This window comes from Anolis sagrei, chromosome 2, assembly GCF_037176765.1.
Source record: "Anolis sagrei isolate rAnoSag1 chromosome 2, rAnoSag1.mat, whole genome shotgun sequence".
Classification (NCBI taxonomy): Eukaryota; Metazoa; Chordata; class Lepidosauria; order Squamata; family Dactyloidae; genus Anolis; species Anolis sagrei.
Genome location: NC_090022.1, coordinates 134,931,865 through 134,946,854, shown reverse-complemented (window position 1 = coordinate 134,946,854; position 14,990 = coordinate 134,931,865).

The following is a 14,990-nucleotide window of genomic DNA, read 5'->3' as shown; positions in this document are numbered from 1 at the left end:
GAATCCCACCCCTGTGCCTCCAATATGGTAGTGATATGATGTTAGATATGTGTATTAGTAGAGTGAACACCATTTGTCTATAATCTCCCTTTTGAATTAAAGCTGCCACCAACCTAAGTTGTCTTAGGATTTCTAAAAAGTATTTGAGGTAAACTTTTCCCACTCCTGCCAACACTGCTTTCCCCCTGGCTCCCAAAATGACTGTTTGATTAGAGGCTTTTCTGTAGTATCTGGATGTTAAAAATGCTGGAATTATCAAAAATGCTTGTTGATCGAATGAGGAATGATAGAGACCTTTTGAAAGTTAAATAGAAAAAGATTTATTTATAAGAACAGACAACTAACTACTTCTGAGAGGTACAAAAAGCGTGACTTGTTACAAAAGTACTTCAGCTTGATGGTAGCTTGAATAAGTTTGCTTCACTTAGTTACAGACAGAGTTAACCAAACAGTTCTGACTGAATGGCAACAAAAAAATCCTCACTCTACTTCAGAGAAATAATAATGAGTTCTGACTAACCTATCCTAGGTAGTCCCCTGGGTTATTAGCTAACTCTTCCCTAGAGTTCCTCCTGCTAACTAAACCAGCCTAGAGAACTAATCTCTTGTGCTATCTCCCACAAGAAATCAGAGTGCTGTCTGACCTTTTTCTTGTCAGCTCACAGCACTGTCTCACACAGGCACTCTCTCCCTGAAAACCCAGTTTCAAAAACACTTCTTCACCCACCAGCTCCCAGTTCTCAGCTCTCACAGAAGCTGAATTTTTTTCCCTCCTAAGACTTGGCTCCGCCCAACTGCTCTAGCCAATCCCAGGAGACTCTAAACTCCTCCCCTCTTCTAACTATCCTCACTCAAGATGGCTGCTTCCCTGACATACACTCCCAAAATTGAGGATTGCCATACCGTTATTCAGGCTTCCTTTCAGGCCTACTAGGCAAGATTCACTACAGCCTTCTTGGGAAGTGAGGGTAGTTTTTCCTTTCTCTTTCCTTAGAGGTAGATCTTTCCAAATTGATGATGGTTGTGCTGCTAATACTGTGTGATGTTTAGAGGATGTTTAAAAATGTTTTTAATGCATTTTAATATGTGATGATTTAATTTACAAATGGTTTAATTCTTTCTAAATATTATATTTATACTTTTATTTTAATTTTGGATTGTTTTTTATTTAGGTTGTTATTAATGTGTTATTAGGAGAAGAGGAGATTATATATGAAAAGAACAACAACATGCATTTACCGACAAAAGATATCCATGTCATCTTCAAGTTGAACAGCAAAGATTACAGCTGGACAAATATTGTAGTTCTAGACCTTCCAGTGGACTTTCCAAGTATATGGCCTGATCTACACAGTTTCATGCTGGTAAAAAGCAACCTAAACCTCACAACCTCTGAGGATACCTGCCATAGATACAGGCAAAACATCAGGAGAGAATGTTTCTAGAACATGGCCATACAGTCCATAAAACTCACAGCAACCCAGTGATTCTGACCATGAAAGCCTTCAACAATACATTGAACCTAAACCTTCTTAATGTTACATCTGGCTCTCAAGCCAACACATGATAACTTTGCTCACTACTCCAGTCCTAAGAGACTCAAACAAAATCCTGTGAAACAGTCAGTATACCATAGGATTAAAAAGATGTAACTCATCCGTCATGTAGATTACATGGCTATCTAATCCCCTATTCGTTCTGGAGATTTCCTCAACTGTCTTTGCTCGGCCATTTCATCTAATAAATATCCCTCTTTTTTATCTTCTGAGAGACATAACAATTTCAACACAGCAGAACCGCTCTTCCTTGCTGGTGCCATTAGAAATGCCTTCCCCTAGACTTGTCCCCACAGACTCATTCACTGACTGAAGCAAAGGATTGTATTTTCCCCTCCATCTCTCTGTATTTAAGAAGGTGATGAGATCATTTATTGTTCTTAACTTTTAATGGAGCCTGTCAATGATTTTGGGGGGTTGTTGTTGGTTTTTCCGCTTGCTGCTGCTGCTGCTCTTGCAGGATTGGTAACAGCTCCAAGCTTCATGATGCTAAATCAGACCACACTTCACAGAAGAGGGGGGTGGGTGGGGGGAGGACCAGAATGAAAGAAAAATTTACCACAAATGAAGAAGCAGTTTAAGCTGGCTTGTTTTAATGGAGTGAGGGGCAGGGGGTAACGCTGGATAGAAAAAAACAAACTTTTACTCCCTGCGCCTTTCGTATATATTGAAAAGACAGTTTGGAAAGAAAATGAGTGAAAACAAACAGAAAGTGCCAGGGTTTCTTTATCATACCTGGAGTAGGATATGCTTAAATTCCACAAGCTTTCATATTGGCGCCAGGTGTTGTGTTTTGGGGGGGAAATGGTACCCATGGTTCTATAAAATGTTCTGTTGGGGCTTCAAAGCCATGGCAACCCTATGTGGCACAGGATGTACTCAATTAATTATGTGATTTTTAAATGACATGCATGAGGAAAAATAAAAATAAAAAAGGTTGCAGAAGAAAAAGTACATTAAAATGAGAGAGAGAGAGAGAGAGAGAGAGAAGTAAACTGAAAGACCTTGTTGTCTGTCTGCCAAACAGCAGTAGCAGATAAGACCTGTAGTTGCTGTGGAAACACAGGCTGGAAGGAGCCAGAATCCAATTTCAGAAACCACAAAATCAACATAAACGTGCGCAAAAATAAAAAGGTTTGTTTGGCAAGTAATAAGGAGAAGTCTACCAATGTAAAAAACAGATGAACCAGGGTGACCTTAGCCAACTTTAAGCCATAATAATGACGGCGTCCCACATAGATTTGGCACCTCCGAAATGAGTGGTAATGAGACACAGTCCATGTTGCCTACAGTTATCCTATAATGGCTACCTTTTTAAAACAGTGAACTTGGGAGTGAAGTGGTGTAGAAACTTCATTAAAGCAACATTAGGAGATTTTATTTACGACTTACAGATCAGGAAAAACAGAGCAAAATTTTTCACTTCTGTTGTTACATGTTGTCTCTATTGCTTGTGTCACTAATGGTGCACTTATTGTTGCTACCTTTGCTGTAACGTAATTGTAACTGAGACATAGATTGAGTATCATAAATTAAACATCAACATCTTCCTACAGCCAAGAGATTATCACAGGTTAAATAGACTAACAAGAAAGTTTGAGGATCTGCTTTCTTCTGTAGGTAGCTGTGATTCCTCACCTTCTAGACTGTGTGAATTGCTTCCCCAAGATGTCTCCTCTTTGCTGGACCACAAAAGAAGTGGTTTGGGCTTTCTGGAAAGGTCAAGGGCTGGGGAACTGAGTATGATCCTAGGATAAAAATTCAACCACACACTTTGCCTACAATGATTTTAAATCTCATGGAGACAGGAAAGAGCAAAAAGATCCCTGAAAACTCTCTTCCTTTTTTTCAGTAGCAGAAATAACATAACAGGAGGAGAGAGAGGGGAAAGGATGTGATTTTTATGTTTTCCCCATATTTCTTTCCCTCTTTTCCTCTAACAAATGGCTGGATGACAGGGAGGCAAGTTTTATTTTTCTAGTACTTCTATTTTCTCCCCCCTCCCCCTCTAAATTCTCTGGAAACAGATACAACCAGATATGATTGCCATCCTAGAATTCCCCTCCCATCCTGTATCAGCAGTGTATTATAATATTCTATACCCACTATATGCCCTAGATTTTGATGCATCTATTTTTAACATTCATGCCCATATTTTCAGGACTTTCCATTTTTCAATCTCTTGTTAATCCCACTTCTTTCAATGGAGCTTGCATCACTTAAGGAATATGATGGGTACAAGGAATGATGGAAGGTATACAGTTTTTCATAAGTACAGAACCAAGCATGACAACATTTGGTATTAATGTAAAACTCTATTCTTTACCTTAGTGCATTGCAGTACATTGTGTGCTGACTATATACCTAGAGTCTTCCCTAAAGAGGCATCAAACTAACATTAGAACACAGGTTTTGCCTACGATGAATTTTCTATTCTACTCATGGTGACTCCAATATGGACCAGCTGTCAATAGCTGCTACTTAATTTTGCATAAGAGGACCCTCAAACCAAGTTCTGCTGACGCACACATAATATATATGAGGCAAACAGAACTCTGAAGAGATCAGCTAAATTTTTTTCCAGAAATTGTCATTCCTATCAAAATGTCAAACTCCATTTCTTTTTAATTCAATTTGTTGTGGCATGATAAGGGTGGGGAAAATATTTTTTCTAACTTCATAAACACAAGAGATTGCTAGCCCTAGGCCTTTGAATATAAAACTGGTTTAACACTAATTATATGACAACTACCCACTCAATTAAATGAAGCAAACTAGGAAAATGAGCATCGCTATTATGATTTTCCATTAACAGATGAACTAAGAAATGTACACAGTTGATGGCAAAATAAGTGAACTTCCTGGATTCTACTTACATACATATTAAGAGTTTTTATTCCAAGCCAAGCAGGACATTTTATTTTTTAGTCAATGCAATATAAAGCTATATAAAGCATTACAGCTCATTTTGTAGTTACTACTGTGTGGGAACTAGTTAAGGCCTTGCAGTCACCTCATGCTCAAACAAGTCCGAGACAGCAATTGTTCACTTTTACTACACTTTGCTTGACTGTGTGACCAGTGTTTCTCAAAGTGACAATCCATGGGTCAGTGCTGGTCCCTAAGCTATTGGATCTTCGTCTTTGGCGAGTTTTCTGGAAAGAAAACATCCATTGTCACATCTCTCTAGAACATTGGGAAAAGAACTGATAATCCCCTACAACAGACAATACATCTCACAGGGAAGGGAATTTTCCATCCAGTTTAAAAGAAGCAGTAATTAGACTACTGTTGGGGAAAAAATCCTCCTTTGATCCCCTGAACCTTAGTAACTATAGACCAGTCTCTAACCTGTCTTTCTGGGGTAAAATAATTGAGAAAGCAGTTGCACTTCAACTCCAGGCAGTCTTTGATGACACACACTTCCTTGACTCACTTCAAACCAGTTCCAGAGTGGGATATAGATTGAGACTGCTATGGTTACCTTAGTGGATGATCTCTGTCTCAAAGCCGACAGGAGGAATGTGTCCCTGTCTGACACCAGCTTTTGATACCAACAACCACAGTATCCTCTGGAATGTCTAGAGGGGCTGGGAATTGGAGCTGCTATGTTGCAGTGGTTCTGGTCGTACCTCTCAGGCAAGTTCCAGATCATTGTGCTTGGGGATAGCTGCTCCTCAGAAATGGAGCTGTTATATAGCAACCCAACAAGAGACCATGTCGCCAATACTTTTTAACATTTATATGAAACAACTGGGAGAAATCATTCAGAGACATGGGGTGGGATGTTATAAAGATGTTGATGATACCCAAATCTTAATGCCTTCAAAAACAGCCTCAGGTAAGGACAGTTTTTCTCCTCTGGAAGAGGTAATACACTGGATGAGGAAAAACAAATCAAAACTGTATCCAGACAAGTCATAGGTATCTCTATCAAGAGTCCTAATCTAGGGATGGAGGTGTGTCAACCAGTTCTGGATGGGGTTACATTCCCCCTGAAAAACTGTGTTCACAGAATGGGAGGGCTCTGGATCTGTATCTCCAAATACTCGCATAGGTAGATGTGACAGTCAGGAGTGCTTACTACAGGCTTTGGCTGATATGCACTTTCCTCGATTTGAAGAACCTAAAGATGGTAACCTTAAGATTGGGCCTCTGCAATGCACTGTATGTTGGGTTACCTCTGTACCAAGCTCAGAAATGTGAATAAGTTCAAAACATGGCAGCCAGTTTGATCACAGGAACATCTAAGAGGGTGCATATTATACCCACATTAAAGTCATCCCATTGGTTGCAAATTAGTTTCCAGGCAAAGTACAAAATGTTAGTTTTGATCTTGAAAGGCTGCTGCTGCCTGCCTTTGCTTAGGAACACTAGCATTGCTAGGTTTTTGGGAATTCATCATTATCTTTATAATATCTTCTTTAGTCCATCTTTTATTTTTCAAATTCTGCTAGGGAGGTATGGGTGGGCATGCGTTTGTGGAGGAGGAGTGAGTTTGAAAGGGCATTTTTGTGTGTATTTCTACTACTAGGATTTTATTTATCTTTTTTGTTTTTGAAAATTCACTGAGTGTAGGCTAGGTTGGGGGGGGGGGAGTGATTTCTTCAGCTGCCTCCCTTGAATCCCCATGGGGAGAAAGGTGGAATCATCATCATCATCATCATCATCATCATCATCATCATATCATCATTTCAATTTCAATCCCTTCCCTACCTACCAGTACCTACCCACCTACCATTTCTTGCAGTTTGTGTGTGTGTACTCCAGCACCAGAAGCCTATCCCCCCCCTCCCAAAGATGAGCCTCTCCATTTGTTGTGAATTGACTAAATGTTTCCAAAATGAAAATCTAGATCCCAAATTATGAATCTGAATGCCCACCTCCTAATCTCCCAGAATCTTCCCAAAAATGGAACAGGGAGGGCACCAAACATTTGAAATGAAAATGAAACAGATTTCTGCCGCTTCACACCCCCCCCCCCCCGGTTAATAGTTTAATTTGGTTTCAATTTCTACTCTTTTATGTTTTTATTGTAATTATTTTCACATGTAAGCTGCTAAAACACAACTAAATAAGTCACCCCATTTTAAAACATTTATTTAAAAGGGTTTAAAACACATTTAAAATAGAAAAGACAGATGTGTATCCTATTAAAAGACCATTCTGTCTCAGCCTGTTAACAGTCAAAGTCTGGTCTAAATACAAAGATTTTTGTCTGCTGCTGGAAAAACAAAGAAGAGGCCAACCAAGGCTCCTGTGGGAGGGAGTTCTACAACTTTGGTGCAGCTTCTAAAAAGACTTTCTTCTATTTTTCACCAAAATGTCCACGGTGCTAATAGTACAAGGGGAAAGTCATTTCCCAAAATATCTTAAAACTTGAATAGACTCATATAGGAAGATGCAGTCTTTGAATTAGCTGGGATGCAAGTTGTACAGGTTGAGTATCCCTTATCAAATTTCCTTTGGATATTATTATTATTATTATTATTATTGACACAAAAGCACAGTATGTCACAGCAAACCAGATTTATATGCTGGATTTCGTATCACAAAATCACAAGTCGAACACTGCCCAAGTGTCTAGATCCAAGTAAGGTGGCCTTTTGCAGTTGTCAGATCGTGATTTTGTTGATGTTTATTGTTTCCAAATGCCGGCTGAGATCTTTTGGCATGGCACCCAGTGCGCCAATAACCACTAGGACCACCTGTACTGGTTTATGCCAGAGCCTTTGCAGTTCGATTTTGAGGTCTTGGTAGCGACTGAGTTTTTCCTGTTGTTTTTCCTCAATGCAACTGTCACCTGGTATGGCGACATCAATAATCCAGACTTTTTTCTTTTCCACAATTGTGATGTCTGGTGTATTGTGTTCCAAAACTTTGTCAGTCTGGATTAGAAAGTCCCACTGTATTTTTGCATTTATTATTATTATTATTATTATTATTATTATTATTATTACTGCCATTGTTATTATTATGGAATTCCTGCATTTGCATGTACATACATATAGCTTGGAGGTAATTTTATGCACAACATTTTTAATAATTTTGTGAATCAAAGTCTGTATGCATTAAATAAACCACCAGGTTTAACCTCATATTTATTCATTCCAGGATAGAAAGGCAAGAATTCAAATAGAAGAAACTAGTAACAGTCCTGCATCCTCCATTTCACATAGATCTCATGCCTTTTCATTGTAAATGTGACTCATCCTTAAAGCATCAGAGAATGTTTAGGCGGTAGCTTCCCATCTGAGTATTTGCACACTGTCATTCAGACCATTAATTCTAGGATTTAAATTATAATAAAAGCAAATGAACAAGCAAATAACCAATGAAATAAAAAGAAGGGATTGGAACATTGAATAGAATAGTCTATTTGTTACAAATTATTGTTTATTGGTAAAAGAACTAATCTAAACATCTGTAGTCTATATTTTAGTCAAAGATGTCTGGTTTTGCTGATCTAAGATTCCACATTTCAAGGACTGAAGGGCAGAAAAGAAAGAGGAATAATAAAAGAAAAGATTAGGTATACTGACAGGAGAAAATAAAAGCTGCATGGTTCTTGGAAGACTGGATCTACTGAGCCGCTGACTGGCTGGCTTGCTCTGCAGGTTCCTCTTGCCCTAGGAGTACTAATGTTAAGCCTTTTTTTCTATTTCACTGGGCAAGCTTAATAAAAGCGACTGTATGCAGCTAACATACTGTGCTGGATGTAGTCTGCGTACACTTCTTTGATTTTCTGTATTGTTTGCAGCAGAGAATATTGTTGAGGATCAGCTGTCTTTACTAAAGGCCAGTATGATTTAAATCTGAGATGTCCAAAAGAATTGCTCTGCCAGCAAAATCCAGAAGCAAGGTGGCCCCTCCTAAAGTGCAAGGGCCAGGTCTTTCCTTTATCCCTGGTGTCTCTGTAAGAAGAGCACATGTTAATCATGTGATTCAGCTACAGTGCAATGTCAGTCCTGCAGCATGTGATCCCCGCCTGGAGTTTTCTCTTTCTGCCTTTTTCTACAAACTGAGCAGAATTTACTGTAACTCTCCAAAGCATGACCTTAGCATCAGTACATAGATGATATACAGTTAAAATGGCAGGCAGCAGAAGTCATTATATATTTGAAGGATGAGAATGTAAGACAGAATATGAAAAAGAAATGAAAAGAATCGAACACCCTAAAAAACAGTGTAGCTAATACTAGCACAAGTCACCTATTCTGGCCTCCAAATGGCATGACCTATTGAGTCAAAGAGAGCATTCTCATACCAAATGGGTATATATGAGGCAAGCTCTCAAGAATTGAGTAGCATGTACTTCTGAGTAAATTTGCAGAAGGCATATTGATTAAATGTTAAAATCAAGGACATAATGATAGGGGCCAAACAAGGTTTTTGCTTCCCAAATATTTTTTTCTTCCTTCCTGATGATTTTTTCTTTAAGTCAGACTTATTTTATAGTGATCAGTGACACAATTCTGCTCCCCTCAAAATTTGTCTGAAGCCATTCAGTGAGAATGGCTTCAGGACACCTGAGCTATGAGGCCACAATGCTACGTAGTACATACCTTTGCTTAAGTGTAGGCTTCATTCACTACAAATATGTAGAACTGAGCTTCAATGAAAACTTATTTTGGAGTATTAGGCCTGTGTGATCAATGAAAAAAATGTTTCATTACAAATTTAGGGGGTGGGGGGAATTGTTTCTAAAGTGTTTCCAAAATTGGACAGGGTCTATATTGTAACTAAAATGAGTTAATTTTTCATTAAGTAATTAATTGTGCCAATGGGGAAACTTCAGGGGTGCCTTTCTCCCTCATTTTTAGAACTGTTGGCATGAATCTTGCTACTATGGTAGAGCATATTTACCACTGTTAACCCATCAAGTTTCAGAACATTTCAGTCATCCAAGGATTTTTAGGGAATTTTAATTTTTTTTACAAGCAACATTAAAAAAACTAGAAAAGCGATCTCATTGAATTTTTTATATATAATGACACAAGATAACAAGGGATCCCCTCCCCCCAGTTTAAATTATTAGGCTGCATGAAACATTAGGGACCTTCCAAACAGCCACATAACCCTAAATATCAAGGCTGAGTAACCCACAATATCTGCTTTTAACTGGAATATCTGAGTCCACATTGTAATATATCAAAAACAGATAATGTGAGATTTTATTCAGCTGTGTGGAAGAGGACTCAGTCAAGCAACTAGACTTGACTTGGAATATTTGTCTATAAGAAAAGACAAAAAAGTGCAAAGATGGTACACATAACAGAAGCCTAAAAACTGGTTTATACCTCTGCTGTGCCCTAGTGGCACAAAGTTGCTTGCGTAAACATGATTGCACATTTTTTCACTTGTAATGTATCTCATCAAGCCCTTTGCCTGCATTTCAGGAGCCTAGTTTATTTTTTCTTCTTGGTGCTGGATGTTGGGAGTTATTGCAGACTAGACTGACTTGCTGGCAAAGTTAGTTTTAATGGACTATGATGGACTACTTTTGGGATGATGACTGAATTTGGCTATGTGTTTTAATGTTTTTATACTGTTTTTATTATATTATATTATGTTTATTATATTATGTTTATTTATGCTTTTCTTATTGTGGGCACTGCGCTGTGTCAGCTGTTAGGCGCCCTGAGTCCCTCTGCAGAGGTGAGAAAGGATGGGATATAAATTCCCTAAATAAATAAATAAAATAATAAATAATAAATATTGTTAGACATTTGGGAGTCAGAGCTCCATTCAGCTATTTATTTGAAATCTTTATCTTGTCTTATCTCAAAAGATATCAGTGTTACTGGACCCAAAGATCTCTCAATAGATCCCATCTTACTCTTTGCTTATGCTGATTGAAAACTTACATTTGGCTATTGGAAAGCAGAAACAGACAGCTGCTGATATTTTAGTATTTCAATTCCATTGCAGCACCAGGAGGTCATTACTTGGAGGAGGGAATACTTCTATTTACACAAGGGCTTTGGTGACTAGAAAGGATGGGAAAGGAAGCAAAAAAAGATCAACTAGAAAGAAAATAAATGGGGATTTGGTAAAATATGTTTCAATGTTAGGCCATGCATGACAAAAGCTCTTTAAACCTATCTGGATATATTGTTTTATGTAATGTGTCTTTCTCTTTCTAAGTAGTTTACCAGTCTATCTGTGGTTGATGGCAACACAGCTGTATTTAAAATGATAAATATTTTTAAAGAATCCTATAAATCTTTCTGGTCTTGTGACCTATTTCTTTTAAAAACAACAACAACAACAAAGAAATATTTAGCAAATTGATAATGAACAGCAGGAATTTGGAACCATTAAGCGAATGAGAAATATTAGTCTGTGGTTCTGATCTTGAAATTAAATTCGTGTTGAGCTTTAGGGTAAATACTACACACTTGATCTTAGCCAAAAGGCCGAGAAGCCTTAGGGTCAATAATTGTCCTGCTCTTTTAATCTTTTAAGCTTCGACTGTTGGCCAGGACCTCAAATCAGTAAACAGAAACCAATAATTATATGCCAAGGTTTCCAGAAAACTCTTATGGATTCTTTATTTTTACCAACTAACTTAGACAGGAGCTAGACAGAACTGCTTTACTTGTCTGTGGTTTCCATTAACAAAGGCAATGATATTTCCTTGCTAGTTTGACCTTACAACCTCTGGACACAAGGCCTGCCATTGCTGTGATGTAGTATAATCAAAATACAGGGACAGAACTCATGATTCTGAGACCTAAGAGAACTGATGACACTTAGAGTTGATAGGTTTGATTGACCAACAGGTCACAAAATGTATTAGAAATGATGTTTCTGTTACACCTGTAGTAGTTCTAGAAATAATTTCCACTGTGTTATGGCACCAGAGTTGAAGCCTAGTAAGGGTGTTCAAAGCTTTGGAACCCCATTTCATAATGTGGAGATTCCGATGGTTTGTAAATACAATTCTCTGAATTCCTAATAGGAAAGGAGGACCTCTCTGCAGAATTTACAAATTGAAACAAGCCTCCAAAACTGTCATGAGATTTGTAAATATTGATTGTCCTGGAGCTTTTTTTTCCAATGTAACATTCTGTAGATTTCCAGAGTGGGAGGGAGTAGGGGCCGGGATGGGAGGGGGCAGGCAGCTCCATTCTTTTTTTCTCCTTGTCAACCAATCAGATGAAGAAAGCCAAATCACACAGCTTTCTGTAAAATTGGTCATATAGACTTTCTTCAACATCTCTTCTGTGTCTTTTATAGCATTTGCAGGAGAAAAAAGGTTCTTTGTAGGTCCATTCCATTTCTGTGTGTTTCTTAAAACGTAAACTTTTATAGTAGCTTTTTGAGAATTCTGTTTCTTTCTGTCCCTTCATATCCAGTCTATAACCTTTGTCTGCTGAAATTCTATCCAACCCCAAACTGCAGCCCTGTTCTTCTGGTGCAAGCAGAATTCTGGAAAATGTAGTTTGGGCAGGCAAGGACCTCTGTAGCAGAGTATTCAAAAGGCCCCACCCTAAACTACATTTCCCAGAATTGAACTCGTGCCAGAAGAACAGGGCTGCCTGTGTTAAAGCCCCAATGTAGGTTAATCACATGTGCTTAAATTGGAAAAATTCTTTAAAATCAGTGGATATACTGACTGTTCTGAAACTTGGCAGGCTTGCCAATGTTGTCTCATTGTGCCATAATTTTATAATAATATATTTTATTTGAAAAAAACTTTTTAAAAAATTCTTTAAAATAAGTAGATGAACTGATCTTTCCAAACCTTTATAGGCTTTATGTCCTGCTTATGTTGTCTCTCTGTGCAGAAATTCAAGGGGCTACCTCTTGTAGTTTATATATATTTCCTAAAACTCAGTGTATGACCAAAACATCCTGAAACTTGGCAGACTTAAAGTTGGAAATGTTGCCTACAAGTGTGCCAAGTTTCATACTGATAGCCATAAAAAGGACAGAGAAACAAGCTTTGGAATTTCCCTAATGGAACAAATCTTAACAAAGCAATTACAAAGTCTTGGAGATTCAAATTGCGAATCAGAATGGGGACATCCAAATGAATTACTGATGTGAAATGAATTACTGATGGGATTTTAGCCATTTTGCCCACCTCTAATGCCTAGTGTTTGCAAAGCCTCAGGAGTCCAGGCTACCAACTATCAGACCTGGATTGCTCTTACCTATTGAATCTGCCACAGTCCTTCTACACTGACCCTAAAGTATGTGATAGCTAATAGGTTTACCTGGGGCATCCAAAAGATACCTCAGGTTAACTATGATTAATGTGGAGAATACTGGAATTTCCCAGTTTCCTCCACATTGATTCGACACCTGCAAAGATCTGGACCTTAAGGTGAGAGCTCCCCGCAGTCCCTGGGGTCAATCGCCACAGCCACTGCTTCCCATAGTCACCCATTTTCCCATCCAAAACTTACCCAAGGGGCCTGATAGCAGTGCAGGCTAATCTGGAAGGTACTCCAGAGATGTGAAAATAATGTGTTAGGAGGGGGAGGGGGTTTACTTAGAAAATGACACAGATAAAACAGCTCTATTAGTCTTCTATGCTACTATAGCAAAAGAAGCTCTCTCAATTTGATTGGTTTTATAGTGTACCTTAGCCACATATGCTCACTGTCATCTCCCCCCGCCCCATACCTTCTAAACTCAGTCATAATAATGCAGTTTGTGGATGTAGAATAACAGAATGTCCCCTAAATTATTTATGCAATTTGTGGAGAGTTTTTTTAAAAAAAGAAATTGAAATACTCAATTCCTCCCCCTTTTTCCTATGTATATAAAAGACATTTTATTATTTTTACATTAAATCTTATCTTGATGCCAAGAACAAGAAAGAAAGAAAAATGTTTGAAACCCACAATTTTAAAACTCCGGTGCAGGCCTGAAAGTTTGCTTTCAAAATGTTTCATGTGTATAATATACCTAGGCTTTGCAAAGTCATTTGAGGTCTCCCCAGTACACATTTCGAGAGCCATAAAGCTATATATTTATATAATATATCGTGGAATCTCACCTTTCAGCACAAAGCCCGGGCTTCTTGCACTTTTAATCAGATTTTGGCCAACAAGTCCTTTAGTGACTCTACTCCCACACCCACTCCAAACCACCTTAAATTCTCTCACATTCAATGTGTGTGTTTTCTTTCCATTCTATCACCCAATGCCAGAACTCGGCTTAGAAAGAAGGCAGCACAAATGGGGTCCTGCTTCTTGCGGGCTGTGATTAAGCAAGACAAAATCAATTAGCATCGGAGACCTCACAGGATCCTAGAGGTGAACTGTTCAAATTAGCCAGCTCCAGAGGCAAATTAGGAGGCAATTAAAAGGAGCAGCTGTGATTTTGCTGACACAGTTTTGCCACTGAGGTTGCCTCACATACCAAAACTTTTACTGAATAAAAGATTGCTTGGCTAGGAATTCTTTCTAAGAATGCCTGTGTAGCGTATATGTCACACGTGCATGTATGTTCCACTGTTCATTAACAATCAGCAAACAGGTCACACAGAAAGTAACAATCAATAGAACTGTTTACTGGGTATGAAAAGGTTAGGGTATCTTTGTTTTAGCTTAGTTGTATGAGTAATGCTGCTCTGTATAGCACCGGAGCACCACTTCCTATAATTCAGGGTTGTGAACAATTCATAAAACATCCTGGTTTACCAGTGAGAGTAGAAAGGGAAACAAAATGTGGCCAGATAAAAGAAGCAACAGTTGTGTCACCTGGGACAACATCAAATGAAAATCTCATAGAAACTAATTGTTTACAAGCAAACACTTTATTGATTTTTTAAACGTGTGACCGAACAATTTTGAAAGCAAAAATAATGTTTTAGGGAGCTGTCAGAAGCCATAAGCTCCTATGTCAAGTTCTTACACAAACTTCCATTTGAGTACTAGAAAGTAACTATGAGAAGGAAAGACAGCTTGTGTGTCTGTGTCAAGTGAATTTAGTATCCCAGTGATGACTCTTGTTTTTTATTGCCCTATAGCTATTGCTGTTTCAATATTTTTCCCTGCTAAATTGTCCCATCTTAGCAAGGAGCCTATTGTGCCTTGCACCAACTTATTTTGCAGTCAAATATGCTCTGTCATGCTTGTATCACATGAAGGAAAGAAAAAGCAGCATGCTTCAGTCTTAATAACTAATTACTCATCTTCCAAGGAAACAGTAGCAGTTACGATGGGGTCACGCTGCAAAGAGATGAGAAAACTCTCTCAGTAAATATGCCGCACCTCTCTTCCCCTCCCCAAAAATTTACCTATTACAAGTAAGTCACAGATTCCACCCAGTGGCAGTCGGCGAGGTTAGTTGTTTTGCTAACTCATTTGTTCCCCTGATACAAATGTCCTCCCATTTCTACATCATTTCTCCCTTGGCAAATGCCTCCACTTAGAAAGAAGGTCAGTGGTTCTGTTTATGGTTGGTGAAAGGTAC